The following is a 16,731-nucleotide window of genomic DNA, read 5'->3' as shown; positions in this document are numbered from 1 at the left end:
ACATGTACATGCATTGGAATTATTCCGATTACTAAAGTACTAGCCTAGATGGGACCCTGTTCTAGTGACTACGTTTTTCAGCTTTACTTCTGAGCCACGATCTCCACGAACGAATAATGTAAAAATGGGACCATAGTTTTTATAGCGATGGCTGCTGATTTATTTTAATTCCCTTGTATCACGTGTTAACTAATCACAGGTCAGTTGCATTAGACGTAGTTGTTATAGATGGCCCTTTTATTTATATACAAGACGAGAAAAAAAAAAAAAAAAAGGATCCTGGGAAATTTGATGGAGGTTTACTAGGTCATATTATTAGTCTTTAAAAATAAAATAATTCCTATTTTTGTTCTGCAAAATTTAATCTTTCCGAGCATTGAATTGGTGTGAGAAAAAAAATTAAAAAGTAATAGAGCTTAAATATGTTTTGATTTACTATAAATATAGTTTTTATCTTATTTAGTCTTTGCAAATTTCTTTTTATCATTTTAGATCCTTGGCATTTATTTAGTCTTTTGTTTTAGTCCTTCTCGTAAACTCCATTTAGTATAGAGATAAAATAGCTAAAAAGTATTAATTAAGATAATTAAAATAACAAAGAATATTTTAAGTTAAGATAATTAAATTATTTTTACAAGTACAATTTCATAAAATAATATATTTATTATTTGATATAAAAAAGGTATTTATATATAGTTTTCTTTTATATTTTTTAATATATTAAGAATAGCAATTTTAGTGATTCTTATTGTATTTAATATTGTTCATACCTTTTAATTTATTTTAATAATTATAATGTTATAATTTACTTTCATGCTTAATATACTTTTAATGTCTTATTTTAAAATTATTTTACATTTTGAATTCATTAATTTTGATCAATCGTAAAAAATATATTTTTTTAATGTATTATAAGTATTGATTTTGTTTCTAAAGACCAAAATAATATATTAGAGACTTAAATATATTTTTAGTTTCTTAAATTTAAGTCAAATTTATTTTTAATTTCTTTAATTTAAAATTGATCTGTTTAGTTCTTGTAATTTCAAAAAATTTCATTTTAGTTATTATACTCAAATTTTGTTAAAAAATCTATTAAATATTATCGCATAAAATTTACTTACTATTTTCATTGTTAGTAAAAAATATCACATTGAATTTAGTTAATATTACATAATTGTCTCAATTTGTTAGCTTCAAATATGTTATTAGTGGCTTAATGGACTAAAATAATATTTTTAAAAATTATAAGGACTAAAAATAATTTTAAATTTGAGCGATCAAAAACAAATTTACCTTGATGGACTAAAAATATATTTAAATCTATATTAAAAGTAAACTATAATTGTCAAGTAAATTATAAACTTTTTATTTACCAAAAAAGTATAATTATATTTTAAATATACAATATTAATTGTAAATTAAAAAATAAGAACATTAATAAAAATAATAAAAATTATTTTTCATAATATATTGAAAATAAATTATCAATTATAAAAATCATATGTAATTATCTTATCTATATAAAAAAATACGTTACTTAATTAAATTATACACATAAAAATAATTTTTATATTTTTTTTATATTTTTTTATATTTTTTTTATTTTGTTAGCTATTTTAGACTAAACTAAGTAGAGATAATGATAAGGACTAAAAATGATAATAAACAAATGTCAAGTATCTAAAAATGAAAAAAAAAATTACTAGGACTAAAATAAAATTCAACAATATATGTAAGAACTTAAAATATATTTAAGTTAGCTAATATTTTCATCTTTGAAGGTGAAGCCTTAGATGACCAAATTTGATTGAACCAAAATTTGTTTACGTCAAAAATAGACTTATAAGCCTTTTTCCCACTTGTGTACTTGAGCTACGATAATTATGTATCCTTTGTGTAACCTACTCTTCCTTTTTTCTCCATCCAACTTCTACAACACCAAACAAAGTCAAAATGCATATCAAAACACCTTAACAATGTGTTTGGTAAGGGGTAAATAGAGAAGAAGATAAGGTAAGTGTGGGGAAGTATAAAACCTAGTATTGTTTGGTAAAAGAGAAGAGTCTGAAGATTTGTATAGAAATACAAGTGCGACGCAATATATAAACTTTCCCTCTCAAATGAAGGTAAGTGTTGAGAAATGAATAATTACAGGAGGTGAGATGCACTACAGCACTATTATGATTAAGTAAAAATAATTTATTTGATATTTGAAAAAGAAATCATTATAAAAATTATATTTATTTATTTTAAAATAATAGTAAGTATATATAGTAATATTAAAATTAATTTTTATTTATTATTTTAAATAAAATAACTTATAAAAATATATATTTATTATTTTATAATAATAATAATAATAATTTGTTTTTAAATAAAATTATTTATAAAAATTAACTTTCACTCTTTCTCTCTTCTCTTTTACCAAATAATAAAATAACTATTATTTTCAAAAAAAAAAATTTATCTATTTTCTCACTCTTTTTTCTCATCATTTTTTTCTTCTCGACCAAATAGAGACCAAGGAAAGGCAAGCGTATGTAACTTTCCCTTAATATAATAACCAAATAACCATTATTTATGTTCCCCAACATAAACACAAACTACGAAAAGCAGTATTACGTGATGGAATAAAGTCGAATGACAACTTTTTTTGTGACCATGGGCGTTGTCACACGGAGGTCAGACTCGATTATAAACCCCTAAAACCTTTAACCTTGATCAAAAGGTTATAACCCACAAGATTCCCTGAAACCATTTATACAAAATACGACTTTAAACTTTACATAGGGAAACACAAAAAAAAAAAAAAAAAAACTTGTGGCTTTAAGAGATGATGAGAGGTGGGAGATCTTTTAAACTCCGTACAGGTTGGCCCATGTTATTCGGACTCTTTCAAGCTCATACCATGTGCAACAACATGTCTCACTCAATCCTCACATCTCATCCATCATCCCAGTTGATATATACCATTATTCCCTTTCCCTAAAGGGTAGATACCATATCATGCCTCAAACTCTCATCATTAATGGCATTTACGATATTAAGTGATGAAAGGATAAGAAGATCTAAGGAAGAGAGAGAGATAGCTATAGCTAGGGAAGGGTGACATATGAGAAGAAAAAATAATGGGGAATTACTTGAGCTGGGCACAGGCTTTGGCTTCAGCATGGGGATTCATGTTGTTGGTGGCTCTTATGTGTTGTTGCCTCAGCACCAAACCAAGACATGATAGTGATATTATCTCTGGCAACGGTGGTTGTACTTGTGATGGTGGTGGCCATGCTTGTGTTTGATTTTTGTTCTCTTCATTCAATTATTTCACTCCTTTGAACGCATAGAAGAAGTTTCTTCCATCTTTTTCTCGGATGGCATAGTTCGTTTAATTTGGTTGGGGGCATATTTGATAATTGATGTATATATATAGGTTATTTAGTGATATAAATAGATATATATTTTTTTGCTATCATTTTAGCACAGATATAAGGTAGTATCAGATGTATTTATAATTGAGGGGAGGCTTGCTGATGAATTTTGTAATTCAGTAACATTCAGCTTATTGAAGGATATGTAGAAGGGTTGAAGATAAACGCAGTTTTCTAAATTTCTGCTTCCATTGTATGTTTTGTTGTTAGTGTTTTATCTTTTTCCTTGCCATTTTTCTTTCTGCTTTACTTAGGTAGCTTTGTAGTTCATAGTTTTCCCTCGCAATTGTTATTAATACAATACAATAATGAATAAACTTGAAAATTAAATATCGATATAAAGTTAGTTTAAATATAATTTAACTCAAAAATACTCTTTATTTAATTTTAAAAAAGAAATTCTGAAAAATATTTTTAACTTGTATTTATGGTCTTAATTAGTATTAATTATGGGAATCCATCTTGCTTGACACTTTCGAGTGAGTACTGTCTTTACTCTTTCAGCCTGCAATGTTGTTACCTAAGAAAATGGAATACATGACAGCTAGCTACACAATACTTTTTCAACAAAAAGAAAAATGTTCGGTGTTAAAGGAGGAACTTTACCTTTTCTTCCTCCAACTCCATCTAATAATTAGAAGTTCAATTATTTATATATGAAGCTTAAGACTCACTCAATATCATTACCACAAATCATCAAGTCCTTGTCTAAAGTAATATTGAATTCAATTCTTTTAAATAAAATTGTAAATTTGAGTTTTGTGTATAAAAAAATATGATTGAAAATAAAAGAACTTCACTAAAAGTTACAAAAAAAAAAACACTCGAATATTCTTCATCCTTTGAAAAAATAAACACTCAAACATTCTTCATCCTTCAAATTAAGGCAAAATATACTATTGCCTTGAAGAGCCGAGAAATAAGCAAAAGAAAAGAAAGAGAAAAAGCTCTAGCTAAAAGCTGAATCTGAATCTGACTGATCATACGATTTCTTGGAAGACTCAACAGATGATGAAATCTTCCTCATATCCAAGAAGTTCAAAGACATGCTGAAAAAATGGAAGATTAAGAAACCTTCACAAGAAGTAGGATAAAGAGAGAAAGATCAACAAATCAGAGACCAAGGACATCGTCTACTTCGAATGTGTGAAGTCCCACATCGGTTAGGAAGGAGAACGAAGCATGCCATATATATGGGTGTGGATACCTTCCTTGTGTGGACGCGTTTTGGGGTGGCATGCGTGCCATTGCCAGAAGCAAAACCGTGAGGGCTGCGGCCAAAGCGGACAATATCCACATGTGGGTTGCTGGGGTGTTACATTTGGTATCAGAGCCGGGACCCGGGCCGGTGTGCCAGCGAGGGCGCTGGACTCCCTTGAGGGTGGTGGATTGTGAAGTCCCACATCGGTTAGGAAGGAGAACGAAGCATGCCATATATATGGGTGTGGATACCTTCCTTGTGTGGACGCGTTTTGGGGTGGCATGCGTGCCATTGCCAGAAGCAAAACCGTGAGGGCTGCGGCCAAAGCGGACAATATCCACATGCGGGTTACTGGGGTGTTATAGAATGCAAAAAGCCTGGACATATAAGAACAAATTTTCCTCTACTCAGGAAAAGGTGGTCAAGTAAAAAAGAAGTCTTATGGCCACTATTGAGAGGGTCTTGACAATGAAAGCAATAGCTTAGATGAAGAAGTGGCTAACATCTGTCTAATGGCAGACGCTAAGTCAGATGCAATTGATATGGAGGTAAACTCTGACTTTGACTCTGACTCTTACTCATCTGATTCTGATTGTGATGAAATGTTCTTTGAAACTCTCTTCGAAAATTCTCACATGACTGCCCTTGAGTACAAGAAATTGAAAGAAAAATATAAAATGCTAGAAAAAGTGAATCTTGAACTGAAGAGAAAAATGACAGATGATGCTAAAGAAATATCATATCTCAAAAGCAAGATCACAAGTTTTGTTCCTCTTGATGTAAAAATCTTAGAAAATAAAAATTTACAACTCAAGAAGGACTTAACCAAGTTTGTAGATGGATCCACCAAAATAAATCTTTTGTTAAAACATAGAAGGATATTCCATCTGACAAAACCGATCTTGGTTTTGACTTAAGTCTCAAGACTCCTCAGACCAAACCCAAAGTCTCCTCTCACAGAGCCAATGGACATGAATATAAAAATTCAGGCAAGAGAAAGGCTAAGGGAAATAGAACTAATAAGAAAAGACCCAAGAGGATATGGGTACCAAAATCTCAAATAGTTTATGTTTCAGATATCCTTGGTGGGAAAGCCAAAGGATTCACACTGGTACCTAGATAGTGGATGCTCCCGACACATGACAAGAGAAAGGTCTATGTTCCTAAACCCCAACCACATGAAGGATCTGTCTCCTTCGAAAGTGAAAAAGGAAAGATTAGAGGTATAGGTAAGATAGGTAAAAGCTCAATACCAATTGTATCTAATGTTCTTTATGTAGAAGGATTAAAATATAATATGATTAACATAGGTCAATTATGTGATGGTGAATATATTGTATCCTTTAATAAAGATTCATGAATAGTCAGACAAAATAATGGATCTGTACTCTTTATTTCTCAAAGAAAGAACAACCTCTATGAGATTAATATGACAAGTTTGGGCAAATAAAATGTAACATATCTAGTTTTCAGAGGAGACGAAAAATTTATTTGGCACAAAAATCTTGGGCATGTCAATATGAAACATATTTCAAAAATATCCAAAAAAGGATTGGTAAGAGGGTTGCCTAACATCTCTTGGAAAACTCATCTTCTTTGTGAAGCATGTCAGAAGGGGAAATAGACGAAATCATCTTTTAAAGCAAAAAGAGAAGTTTCCACCTCTCATGGAGAAGGTAAGGAGGAGAGAATGGAGTTCTTCTTCTTATCTTCTCCTAGCTTGGATCTTCTTCAAAGGAGATGGCACCGAATGAAAAGACTCTTGAATGGATGATGTTCTCGGATGGAAGGAGGCTTAAGCCTTGGATAGAAGCATCCAAGCTTAAGGTTCAAGGGAAAGCCCACTTCAAAGAGGAGGAAACCTAGTAGGGTTCCTAAGGTGAAGCTCTCTCTCTCACGGTGACTTTGATGAAGAAACTCGGCAACTAAGGCTCTCAAATTTCATAAATGTCAAAGTAAAGTTTACAATGTGTGAAGGAGGAATTTAAAGGATCCGGAAACAAGGCACTTGGCGCCAATGTGAAAGCCTCACATGTGGCGCCAAGTTTTGAATTCAAATTTCAAAAATTTGAATTCAAAACTTAACTCACATGTGGTGACCGATCACACTTAGAGCTAGGTGCATTTGGCTTTGATTTAGTATGCATTTAGGGTTAATTTTGAGTCACACATGTTCAGCCAAGGTGGCGTCAAACATGTGACTCAAAATGTAACTTAAATGCATCCTAAATTAAACCTAGTTTAACCTAATCCAATTAAACTACAAATACTCCTTAAACCCTAATCTAATGACCTAAATACAATGGTCAAGAAAATACAATGAATAGGAAAAAATACAAGAAGAAGAATGAGCCCAATATTGGGTATCAAAAGCCTAAAGCCCATGAAGCCCAAGAATAAGCCCAAGGTACATAAACCCTAATCTATGGTCAAAATACAAGACCAAAATCAAAGTAACTTCCTATGCTAAGTAATTACAATATAAACATGGTGTCAATCTATTAAATCCCAAGTGAGAAGCACCCTAGGCCCACCAAGCCCATTGGGCCCACTAAGCTCTGAAGCAGACAAGTCTTCAAGTAATCTCCTGGCCATAGCTCTAATGGTTGGGCCTTTGGCCCATGCTTTTCCATCATTCCCTCCCTCTTGGAAAGGATTCGTCCTCGAATCTGTAGACTCTTCCTCATCATCACTAGCACCTACAAATGGTTTTAAATCACTAACATTAAAAGTAGGGCTTACTCCATAATCAAAGGGTAAATCAAGTCTATAAGCGTTATCATTGATACGCTGTAAGACCTGAAAGGGACCATCTCCTCTAGGACTAAGTTTGGACTTCCTTTGTTTTGGAAAACGTTCTTTTCTTAAATGAAGCCAAACCCAATCACCTTCCTCGAAGATCATAGGTCTTTTGCCTTTATTTCCTTGTTGAGCATACTTCTCATTTTGGAGTTGAATATGAGTTTTAATCCTTTCATGAATTTTCTTAACAAACTCAGCTCTTGAAGTCCCTTCCTTATGAATGAAATGTTCAACATTAGGAAGTGGTATAAAGTCTAAAGGAGTTAAAGGATTAAACCCATACACAGGTTCAAAAGGAGAAATATTGGTAGTTTTGTGGACTACCCTATTATAGGCAAATTCAATGAGGCAAATACTCATCCCAAGATTTGTGATTGCCCTTTAGGACTGCCCTAAGCATAGTAGACAGAGATCTATTCACTACCTCAGTTTGGCCATCTGTTTGAGGATGACAAGTAGTTGAAAAGAGGAGTTTAGTTCCTAGTCTTGACCATAAGACACGCCAAAAATGGCTTAGGAAATTTATATCTCTATCTGAAACTATTGTCCTAGGAAGTCCATGGAGTTTAACCACATCTCTAAAGAAGAGTTTTGCAATGTTGCTTGCATCATCTACTTTGTGGCATGGAATGAAATGAGCCATTTTACTAAAATGGTCCACAACCACAAAGATAGAATCCATTCCCCTTTGGGTTATAGGTAAACCTAGCACAAAGTCCATGCTAATATCTACCCAAGGGGAAGAAGCAACAGGCAAAGGTGTGTATGTACCATGAGGCATCACTTTAGACTTGGCTTGTAAACAAGCCAAACATCTAAAACAATGCCTTTGGACATCCTTTCGCATATGAGGCCAATAAAATTTTTCTTTTAGCAAACTAAGGGTTTTATCAACACCAAAGTGCCCATAAGCCCACCTTCATGACTCTCTTTAATTAATAGTTTCCTAATGGATCCTTGGGGTATACATAACCTTCCTTCTTTGTACAAATACCCCTCAACCATATAGAAACCATCAAAAGCTTTTTGTTGGCATTTTTTATAATTAACACCAAAGTCAAGATCTTTCTCATACAATTCCCTAATATTATCAAATCCAAGAATTTGAGTACCTAGAGACATAAGCAAGGCATGCCTTCTAGATAATGCATCAGCCACAACATTTGATTTTCCCTTCTTGAATTTAATAATATATGGAAATTTTTCAAGGAATTCTAGCCATTTGGCATGCCTTTTATTTAACTTACCTTGACCTCTTAAATATTTAAGTGACTCATGGTCACTATGGATGACAAACTCTTTGGACACTAAGTAGTGTTCCCAAGTTTGTAAAGCCCTAACCAAGGCATATAACTCCTTGTCATAGGTGGGGTAATTGAGGGAGGCACCTTTTAATTTTTCACTAAAATATGCAATGGGGTGTCCTCCTTGCAATAACACAGTCCCTATGCCAACTCCATATGCATCACATTCTAGCTCAAAAGTCTTTTCAAAATTTGGCAAAGCTAGTATGGGTGCATTTGTAAGTTGGTCTTTAAGAAGTTGAAATGCTTGGTCATGCTTTGAAGTCCATTCAAATAACACATCTTTTTTAACAAGCTCATTCAATGGTGAAGCAATGCTAGAGAAGTTAGGAACAAATCTTCTATAAAAACTTGCAAGTCCATGAAAACTCCTAACTTCACTAACATTCTTTGGTTTGGGCCACTCTTGAATGACTTTGATTTTCTCGGGGTCCACACGAACCCATTCTTTACTCACAATGAACCCTAGGAAAACCACATGATCCACACAAAAAGTACATTTTTCAATATTTGCAAACAAGTGGTTTTGCCTAAGGAGCATCAAAACTTCTCTAAGATGTCCTATGTGATCATCTTGAGACCTACTATAGATTAAAATATCATCAAAATAAACAACAAAAAATTCACCTATACACTCTCTCAAGACATGATTCATAAGCCTCATGAATGTACTTGGTGCATTAGTTAAACCAAAAGGCATAACAAGCCACTCATACAATCCAAATTTGGTCTTAAAAGCAGTTTTCCACTCATCACCCTCTTTGATTCTTATTTGATGATAACCACTTTTAAGATCAATTTTAGAAAAAATAGTAGCACCATGTAACTCATTAAGCATATCATCAAGTCTAGGGATTGGGTGCCTGTACTTGATTGTGATATTGTTAATAGCCCTACAATCACTACACATTCTCCATTTTCCATCTTTCTTGGGCACTAACAATACAGGCACAACACAGGGACTCAAACTCTTTTGCACCCACCCCTTATTCAATAATTCTTGAACTTGGTTCTCTATCTCCTTAGTTTCTTGGGGATTTGTCCTATAGGCTGGTCTATTGGGTAGACTAGCCCTAGGCACAAAATCAATTTGATGTTCTATACCCCTAAAAGGAGGAAGGCCCTTAGGACCATCACTAGGGAATATATCATCAAATTCTTTTAGCAATTGAGAAACTTCAAGAGGTAAAGAACTAGGTTCAATACTTAAATTATGACAATTAAGCATACCTCTACAAAGAAGAATGTAAGAAGGCTTTTCAACAAATAGAGTTTGTTTTAAAGTTTCTTGTTGAATTCCTTCTATTGGAAGAGGTTTCTCTTTCTTCTTCTTCTTTGAAGATTTATGCTTCTTTTCATTTTCATTTGTACTTGATCCTCTATCACTTGTGAAGGAGACAAAGGATGAAGTACAAACTTCTTTTCTTTATGGGTGAAAGTAATTTCATTAGTAAGGCCATTATGCATGGTTTTCTTATCAAATTGCCATGGCCTTCCCAACAAAACATGGCAAGCTTCCATTGGAACTATGTCACAAACCACTTGATCTTCATAGTTACCAATAGAGAACTTGACTTTCACTTGTTTATCTACAATGATATCCCCATCTTCATTAAGCTAATGAAGTTGATATGGTTTCGGATGGGGAATTGGAGTAAGTTCAAGCTTCTCCACCAACCTTGTGCTACAACAATTGCAACAAGACCCACTATCTACAATGAGAGAACAAGCTTTATAAGAAATTTTGCACCTTGTGTGAAAAATATTCTCTCTTTGCGAAAGGTGAGACTCATGAGGTTGGCTTCCTAGAAGCCTTCTAATCATTAAAAGTTGACCATCATAAGGATATGCTCTTTCAATTGGATGGTCTTCCTGACTTGTTTCACTATCACTTGAAGTGGTAGAACTAGATTCAACAACACTACTATAAATGTCTTGCCCTCTCAAAATCATCACCTTTTTAGTTGGGCATTGAGAAGCTATGTGGCCTCTTCCAAGACATTTAAAGCATTTGATGTCACTAGTCTTACTACTAGAAGTGACAACATTTTTATTTTTATCTTTTTCATTTTCCTTTTCTTTTTCTAGACCCTTGCTAAATTTTTTAGAGGAATCATATTGACCCTCCCTCTTGTAATCCTTCTTGATATATGAGCTAGTTTGAGTTTTTCCTTTGAAAGAATTTTTTCTCAAATTTTGTTGTTCCACCCTTATACAAAGCTGGACCAAATCATCAAGGTCCCTATAAGGGAGAAACTCAACCCTATCTCTTATATCAAAATTAAGACCACTTAGAAATCTAGCAATGGTCAATCTTTCTTCTTCCTTTATCCCAGCCCTCATGAGATACAACTCCATTTTCTGTCTATACTCCTCCACACTCATGTTCTTTTGTTGGAGTCTTTGGAGCTTATCCATAAGCTCCCTACTATAATAAGAAGGTATGTGCCTTCTTCTCATAACACTCTTCAATTCATTCCAATAAGTAATAGGAGGGTCATTGTGAAGTCTTCTCTCTCTCTCCAAGGATGTCCACCAATACATAGCTTGTCCTTGGAAAGCTAGGGTGGCTAGGGAAATTTTTCTTTCTTCACCTACTTGGTGACAAGTGAAGATTTGCTCCACTTTCATCTCCCAATCCAAGTAGGCATCAACATCCTCTTTACCATGAAAGTAAGGGAGATCAACCCTTGATTCCCTCACTTTGGGTTCCCTAATGACTCTTCTAGGCTTGGGTTGGTAATAAGCATCAATATTCCTACTACCCTCATTTTCTTGGCTTAGAGAGTCATTGGAACTCTTGGTTGAACTCTTTGAAGAACTTTTTTGACTTTTTCTTTTCTCAATTTTTTTAAAAAGTTTTTCTTTTTGTTGCTTAATTTTGTTGATCTCTTCCTCAAGAGCAACAAGTTATACTTCTCTTTCAATCTTTTCTCTTTCTTTTTGAAGTACTTCTTGTTGTCTCCATAGTTTTAGTTCTTCAACCTCCTTAACAATTTGATTAAAACTTTTAGGAGATTCAACATCACTATCACTATGAGAAATATGACTCATCATTAGGCAATAAGAAGTTTATATGCTATGCAAAAGAGATAAAATATTTTTGGTATTTTCTAGGAACAAAAATAGCACTTGGAAGTCTAAGTGTACAAGTTGCACTATCAAGGGAGGTGAGCTACTAAGAGCCACTTAATAACCAAGCCTTTTCAAGTGGAAATCACTAAACTCCTTTGTGGTATTTTCAATTCCCCAAAACTTTTTCACAAATATTTTTGTATGCTTTTCACAATTTGTCTTTGAAGCTAAACTAAGCGTGAACAAATAAGGCTACACAAGTCTAGACGAATTAAGGTAGTAAAGTAAAGCACAAATAAGATCACACAACTTAAAGGAAGCAAGTAAAGAAACTAGTCGGTTTGCCCTAAGTGGAAGCTTGAAACATATGAAATTTCCAAGCCACTTTCACTAGTACTACACGTGAGTAGGCTACCAAGGGATTAGATATACCTGACCAGCTTCTTAATACTCCCTCCAAGCTTTACAAATTGATTTAAAAATACAAGAGAATTGGCAAAATTTAAACTAAACTAGAAAGCAATTAATGGCAGCTTTTGTGTCCAAATTAGTGACGGATTTGTTGTCCAATGTTTCTAACACTTGTTCAAGTGTTTCAATCCGCCACTAACCCTTGAATTAAGTTGCTCCTGGACCTGCACAATGAACACAACAAAAATGGTTAATGTAGGCTGCTCACAAGGTGAAAGGAATGGTCACTCTTGTGAAGGTGTTTTAGGAAAAGTTTGGTCACTAAATTAGGTCAAATTTTGTAGTCTTAATGTCCAAAACTTTTCCTACTCTTTGTTGAGTCAATGCTTGATCCTTAAGCAAGGATTTGAGGCCACTTCCAGCACAGAAAGTTTAATGAAAGAAAACAAGACAAGCAACAAAAGCACAATTTAAGAAGCTTATACCAAAAATTGAGGATAAAGTGTATATGACAAGACTCAAAGATGTCCAACAAATAAAACTGAAAAATAAGACTCCAAAGAAGGCTAGCACTCAGTTAGAAAGGTTCCTAGATAAGTACTAGAGTAGATTAACAACACAAATTTTTTTTGAAGGAATTTGAACAAGTATACACAAAGTAGTAGTCTAAAGAAGAATAAGGAATCAAGTGAATTTTCTAGTTTCTACTCTTCTCGGCTTTTTCCTTTTAAAATGTTTTATATATATATTTTTTATTCTTTCTTTTTCTGAATTCAAATTAAGATTCCAGAGAAGGTATTTGCCTTTTGTTTTCAAATTTTTCACAATTCCAAGATATAGTAACCGAGACTACAAGTTTGTCAAATTTCAAGTGAAAAATGATGAAACTAGTGCACTATTTTTTAGGTTTTTGTAATGGATTCTTTTGTTCACTTTTCTCTTTTTTTTAATAACTATTTTGAAACAATAGACTCTGTATTTTCCTCTGTTTTCCAGCCTCTATACTTTTTAAAATTTGAATCCAAAAGAGATAGTGCACTAGAAGTAGGATTAAACACTTGAAATTTTAAGTAACACAATTTTTTTATAAGAATTTTCAATAGAAAATGATTTGAAAACTTAAGTACACAATGGAAACCTAACTCTAAAGAAATTTGCTAGAACTAATAGCAAATTATGAACTCAATAAGGTAAAATAAAAATCACATATAGGTAGGCAAAAGATAAGCAATCAGAGACCAAAATATGTAGACAAACAAATCAAAACAAAACTAGGTTAAACATGCTATTCAAGGAATTTGTAACATATAAGGACTAAACACAAACTCTAAGACAAAACAAAGATTAAAAACCAAAATCTAATGCAATGAATGAGGTCCAATCACGGACACATGCAAGGAATGGAGAGAATCAAATAAAAGAAAAAAAAACACAAGCAAATAGGTCCTAAAACATGTTGATTGTGGAAGAATTCAAATACAACCAAGCAATGGATCTATGGAACAAAATTTGCTTCAAAACAAGTAGATCCAAAAAGAGACTCAAACAAGACAATTAGAACACAAAGAACACAAGACACACAGACACAAAAAAATGAAGAACACTTATCTCCTTGAAGACCTTGCTCTTGATACCAAAAATGATGGAGAAGGTAAGGAGGAGAGAATGAAGTTCTTCTTCTTATCTTCTCCTAGCTCGGATCTTCTTCAAAGGAGATTGCACCGAATGAAAAGACTCTTGAATGGATGATGTTCTCGGATGGAAGGAGGCTTAAGCCTTGGATGGAAGCATCCAAGCTTAAGGTTCAAGGGAAAGCCCACTTCAAAGAGGAGGAAACCTAGTAGGGTTCCTAAGGTGAAGCTCTCTCTCTCACGGTGACTTTGATGAAGAAACTCAGCAACTAAGGCTCTCAAATTTCATAAATGTCAAAGTAAAGTTTATAATGTGTGAAGGAGGCATTTAAAGGATCCGGAAATAAGGCACTTGGCGCCAATGTGAAAGCCTCACATGTGGCGCCAAGTTTTGAATTCAAATTTCAAAAATTTGAATTCAAAACTTAAGTCACATGTGGTGACCGGTCACACTTAGAGCTAGGTGCATTTGGCTTTGATTTTGTATGCATTTAGGGTTAATTTTGAGTCACACATGTTCAACCAAGGTGGCGTCAAACATGTGACTCAAAATGTAACTTAAATGCATCCTAAATTAAACCTAGTTTAACCTAATCCAATTAAACTACAAATCCTCCTTAAACCCTAATATAATGACCTAAATACAATGGTCAAGAAAATACAATGAATAGGAAAAAATACAAGAAGAAGAATGAGCCCAATATTGGGTATCAAAAGCCTAAAGCCCATGAAGCCCAAGAATAAGCCCAAGGTACATAAACCCTAATCTATGGTCAAAATACAAGACCAAAATCAAAGTAACTTCCTATGCTAAGTAATTACAATATAAACATGGTGTCAATATATTAAAGCCCAAGTGAGAAGCACCCTAGGCCCACCAAGCTCATTGGGCCCACTAAGCTCTGAAGCAGACAAGTCTTCAAGTAATCTCCTGGCCATAGCTCTAGTGGTTGGGCCTTTGGCCCATGCTTTTCCATCAACCTCTAGACCACTTGAGTTGTTACATATGGATTTGTTTAGTCCAACCAAAACACTTAGTTTGGGGGGTTAAAAATATGATTTTTTCATTGTTGATTATTATTTTAGATTCACATGGGTATACTTTCTTAGTCATAAACATGAGTCTTATTAGGTCTTTGAGATATTATGCAAATGTGTTCATAATTAAAAAGGTTTTTGCATATCTCCCATTATAAGTGATCATGGAATTGAATTTCAAAACTCTGATTTCAAATTTTTTTACAAAAAACAAGACATCTCTCATAACTTCTCTTCATCGAGAACACCCCAACAAAATGGGGTAATTGAAAGAAAGAATAAGACCATGCAAGAAATGGCCAAAACACTCCTTTGTGAAAATGATTTACCAAAGCATTTTTGGGTAGAGGTAGTGAACACAACTACCTATATTCAAAATAGAGTGTTATTTATACCTTTTCTAAATAAAACTCCTTATGAACTATGGAAAGGAAGAAGACCCAACAATCATACATCCATCCATTTGGATGTGAGTGTTATATACTGAATACTAAAGATCAATTGGGGAAGTTTGATCCTAAGGTAGATAAGGGTATTTTCCTTGGAAATTCAGAAACCTCAAAAGCATATATATAGAGTTTATAACTCTAGAATTGATGTGGTGGAAGAATCCATAAATGTAAGATTTAATGACGCTTTGAAGGCTGATAGAAAACTATTAGATTTGGAAGATGAATTTGTAGATTTACAAATTAGCGAACAGATGAAAGAGCCTAAAACTGAAGCTTAGACGATAGATCAGACGATCCATTCAGATGAAGCAATCAAACCTCAAAAAGATTGGAAGTTCATTAACCATCATTCCCAAGATCTCATCCTAGGAGACAAAGTTGAAGGAGTAAAAACTAGATCAACTCTAAAAAAATAATGCATCTTATGCTTGTTATGTTGTTTGTTTTCAAAACTTATCTTATTTTTTAGTAAACATATCTCAATGTTTCTCATTTTATGTGAAAACATAATGTAATATATTATCAAGTTTTGGTAATAAATTACAAAGTGTTTTAACATTAAATAAAACTTGAATCATTCAAAAGAATTCAATGTTAAGTGAGGTAATAAATTACCATTTCAGGTAACAGATTACTAAAACTTAGTATTGGAATTGAAATTTTGTAGCTCTCACTATTTTAATTGATTACCATTTGTGGTAATAGATTACCATGGTGACTTTTGAGGATTGGACCTTATCACCAACATCATCAACAACATATTAATGAGCTTCTACAAAAAATACAAGAGTAACAACATAAAAGAAAAGGGAGTGAGAAACATTTCACTCTAGCTCATGGTGTAGGAACGTAAACCAGCTAGCCAAACACGTACAACAAGATATAAAAAACATAGATAACCATTATGTTGGAGAAAAAGATACACACTAGAAGGGGGTTGAATAATGTATCTCAAAAACTCGCTCTTTTCGCAGTGAAGTAGTAAAAATGCAAACGAATGAAGTACTAAGGGATGGGAGATTGTAGAACACTATGACCCATGGAGATGATTGTGTAATCTTTGTTGATGCTAGATGCTCCAAATTGATGAGTCTTGATGTAACAAAGATACCTCATGTCTTTGACATATCTAGCGAGGCATTCTTTCCCTTTAAATATGGAACACTGCAAAAAAATTCTCTCTATAGTTCGAAGGCTTGATCCTTATATAGTTGTTTCAGAGAAGATGACCATTGTAGCAATGTTCAAATTTAAACATTCATATCCTTTATGTGTTGTTTTGCCTGTCTTCTTGGCTGATCTTAGAGAGTACTATTGATGCATTTAATGTGAGCATTAAATGCTTATCAAGATGTGTGTACCTCTTATTTGATTTGGGTAACTACTTAT

The sequence above is a fragment of the Cajanus cajan genome, chromosome 4 (assembly GCF_000230855.2).
Source record: "Cajanus cajan strain Asha chromosome 4, NIPB_CcT2T_4, whole genome shotgun sequence".
Classification (NCBI taxonomy): domain Eukaryota; kingdom Viridiplantae; phylum Streptophyta; class Magnoliopsida; order Fabales; family Fabaceae; genus Cajanus; species Cajanus cajan.
Note: the sequence above shows the minus strand (reverse complement) of the source record.